Source organism: Impatiens glandulifera, chromosome 1, assembly GCF_907164915.1.
Source record: "Impatiens glandulifera chromosome 1, dImpGla2.1, whole genome shotgun sequence".
Taxonomy (NCBI): Eukaryota; Viridiplantae; Streptophyta; class Magnoliopsida; order Ericales; family Balsaminaceae; genus Impatiens; species Impatiens glandulifera.
In genome coordinates, this window is record NC_061862.1 from 12098536 (window position 1) to 12102759 (window position 4224).

General features: G+C 33.0%; 1 non-coding gene across 1 annotated transcript; it reads left to right on the plus strand.

Annotated features, from left to right (window-relative positions):
* Positions 1 to 2520: 2520 nt before the first annotated feature.
* On the plus strand, positions 2521 to 2636 carry LOC124922934. Its single transcript, XR_007097980.1, has one exon. It is a non-coding gene; the product is annotated as a U5 spliceosomal RNA (small nuclear RNA).
* Positions 2637 to 4224: the final 1588 nt, after the last annotated feature.

Below are 4224 nucleotides of genomic sequence, written 5' to 3' on the forward strand. Positions count from 1 at the left end.
TGAAAAAAATTTTAGTTGAAGGATACTTTCTTTGACAAATGTTTTTTTTGTCTGATTCTTTTTGTCATTTCCGAAACATAATATTAAAAAGGCTTAGTCATGAGGCCATTTGATTTTTTAATTTTTTTACTATTATATTTATTACAAGAAGAGTTTAATATTACTGTTGAGTTGTCTTAAATTAATAATACAATAAAAGAGAATAATATTGAAAAAAAAGTATATATATTTTATATAATATTAATTTAAAGAAAAATAAAATTAACACATAAGGAAATCTAATATTTTGTTATCGTAATACAACTAGAAAAAATATTGTGCCAATATTTTGGAAAATATTCACCAAGATTTCGGTGTTGACCTAGTTTTTTTTTTGGAAAAACGACTTAGCGTCATTTCATTAAAAATTCTCAAAAACGAAAAAAAACCCACGAGTTTAAGAGATCATTCTAGACAGACCTATAATGATTTTGAAGTCGTATCATTCTGAATAAAAGTAAAAACGTAAATGAACTATCTAATTACAATGTTTTCGTTTCTAATGATTTCAGTAAACGGTAAATTTCAATTCCTGCTGATATTTCAATTCTGCTCCATACTTGGAACGTTTCTCCACGATCCCGCAAGTGCGCCACAACTAAGACTATGTCTCTCCATAATTCTTCAACACTTCTGCAGGTTCTGCCATAGACTATCGCATTACGTTTCTGCCAAATATTGTAAACTACTGCTTCAAAGTTGTACTTGAATACGTTTGTTGCGAATCTATTTCCCTTGGCTTTGAGTAGTGATGTTTCGTTGATTTCTTTCCATTCCTTTAGGAAATTGATCAGCTTCAGGCTTTTAGAAAATCTACCCCAAATTTCCAATAATATATTGTAACTCCCAAATAGGTGATTAATGGTTTCTTCACTTCCGTTTCATAGAAGACAACTCACGTTTGGGATGCTCATATACTTGCTGATACGGTCACGTGTGTTGAGTTTTTTCGAGAAGGAAAGCCATATGATGAATTGGTGTCGAGGAATGATCTCGGTTGACCATACAAAAGGAGCCCATTCTACTTTCTGCGTTTTTTCTCGGATTACCTCTCATATTCTCTTAGAGACCAGCTTCCCATTGTCTTCTACATTCCATTCATGAACGATAGGTCTGTCTCGGAATTGTATGTTACTGATGTGATCTAGTATCTTCTGTCCTTCTAGATTTCTTCTCAAAAGAGAGTCCTAGTCCCCGTCTTTAACGTCTCTGATTTTCGCCTCTACGTATTTCCTTCTAATACGTGTAATTTTAAACTCCTCTTTGTCAATGATTGACTAGTTTTCGAACTAGGGATCATGCTAGAACAAAGTGTCTTTCTCGTCCCCTAGTTGAATGTCGTAAAGGTCTACAATATCACTTCTTAGTTTAAGAATTTTCTTTAGTGATCAGTTCATACCTTCATTGATTTTACACGTTCAGATACTGGTTCCCTGTTTCATAAATCGCGTGTGTACACATTTGATCAATAATGATTCCTGGTTGTATTCCAATGCCCACATATGCTTAAAGATTAGAGCCTTGTTCCACTCGACGCAGTTCTTCAGCCAATGTCTCCCTCTTATAGAGAGCAGTCCATTTGATTTTCTTTCCTCCTCTCCTGCTACTGCTCCAGATGAAGTTTCTCATTAGAGTGTCTAGCTCCTTCATTACCTTCTTCGGAATGACCATCTGCTATGCCCAATATCCAATTATGCCCATGACTACTATTTTGATAAGCTAGATCCTCCTTGCATAAGAAAGTTTCTTCGTCGCCCAACCTGATATCATGTTTTTTACCTTTTCAATCAGCGACTTGTAGTGTAAGATCTTGATCTGTTTCGCGGTTAACGGAATCCCCAAGTACCTTACGGGAAAGTTGCATTCCGCAATGCCCATGATGTTAAATATGTCCTACTTTGTTTCGTCCTTCACTCCTCCATAAAATACCACACTTTTGCTTTCATTAATAGTAAGACTTGTAACCTCAGAAAAAAAAACGTTAGTGCAGCCCTAATAGTTTTAATGTATTCGACGGGGTGTTGACCTAGTTAATGTTTATTTAAAGGTGCAGTCAGACATTTTAGAAATCTGAAGTCTTTGTCTTGAGATCATCGTTTTTAGTCTCAGTTTTGTATCTGTTAGGGTTTAGACCCAATATCCAATTATGCCCATGACTACTATTTTGATAAGCTCGATTCTCCTTGCATAAAAAAGTTTCTTCGCCGCCCAACCAGATATCATGTTTTTTACATATTCAATCAGCGGCTTGCAGTGTGAGATCTCGATCTGTTTTGCGGTTAACGGAATCCCCAAGTACCTTACGGGAAAGTTGCATTCTGTAATGCCCATGATGTTGAATATGTCATGCTTTTTTTCGTCCTTCACTCCTCCATAAAATCCCACACTTTTGCTTTCATTAATAGTAATACCTATAACCTCAGAAAAAACGTTAGTACAGCCCTAATAATTTTAATGAAATAAAATATAACCAAAAGGCAATAACAAAGCATTGAACACAAAGGGAACTATTCTTTCGCCTTTTACTAAAGAATATCGTGTGTTCTTTGCAATACGTGGCATACGCCTATTTTTGTTGGGTCCTCTAAACGGAGCCACCCTACAATTGAGTTTAAACTTTGAATTTGTCTTATCTATGAAAATTTAATTCATATTTTTTTTATTAATGTATTATTTGAATTATACTTAAAAAAATATGTAATAAATAAAAGTATTTCACTCTTTGTTTGGCATATTCCCTTAGAATTGTAATCCTTCAAAATTATATTCGTTTAGAGAACTGCGCAGATTAATTTTTTACATCATAGTTAATTCTCTTCAAAAATCATTTAGTTAGAGGAGCGAATAAAATGTCTTTTTGTTCGTGTAAACAATTACATATTTTTCATAGAAATGTTTTATTTTTCGACATATGTCAAAATATAGATGATAAAGTTTAATCTAACGATCAAAACTTTCTTTGAAGATTTAAATACGTAGATTGCACTTTCAAGTGTAAAATATTCTCTTGTAGACGTAAAGTATTTCATTTAATAATATCAATATATTATTTGTTAACAACATTATATTTTGTGTAGTGCAATTCACATCCTTAGTATTTAATCATTTTTATCGTAATTTTCAATGTATTCATTTTATTATCTCAATTAAATTTAATTTTTTTTAATCTCTTAAAGAGGACGAGTTGAAAATAGACATTTGGTGATCTAATTCATGTATTTTCATGATATGCATCCATAATTTATCTATGCCATTTAGCTATGTTGGTAATGTGACCATGGAAGGTTTAGTTACGATGATGCTAACGAAAGTCGCTATGATCCTTTATTAATATAGTTAATGGACCGGAACGAAGCGCTTCCCTCTCTATCGCTCCAAGTACGGAGCTCAGCTCTGTCCCAGAGACAGTCTCTTTAACTACTCGAAAGAAAGAAAGACTCCTCAGGAGCTTGATATGTAAGGGATACCCTAAAGTTTATAATAATCATTCAAGCTAGCAATAAGATTACACTATTGTGGATTTGCATATTCGGCCTAGTGGAAGATTGTTGGATTATTTTATAATTAATTCAATAATTATTGGGCATTTAGTGCAATATTTATAGTGTTGGGCTATTATGTAATTAAACTAAAGTGATCAAATATGGTATTAAGGAGGTTTATGGGGCACGTAGGTTATGGAATAAATTATTAGAGACAAAAAAATGGTTATTTAAATATCTATGAGGGACTGATTTATAAAAACCGAAATCTAATAAATATAGTTATGGTCCACAATCTACATAGTGCTACACTAGATCAAGCCCATTGGACTTAATACATGTCGATTGATATTAGTAGGGTTACAACATTTAGTAGGTAGGAGTAGGACATCTTTCTTGTCTCCCCATCGACATAGAGGATTAATAGAGTGAGAAATCCCAAAGTGAAATTAAGGGTTGTGCTAGATTGGAAGATCTATCAACCGAAATTCATCCTAGGAACAATTAAGAATAATGTAAGCTAAATATATATATTCCGTTTCTAGTAATTGAATTGATTTATCATCTCAAATCCTTTGTTTAACATTTAACGGCTATTTAAAATTTATATAAAGTATTATTAGATTTGGTTTATAAAATATTACATATGATGAATTAGTGGAGAGCACGCAACATCCCATGCATTAGTGGAGAGCACGATTTT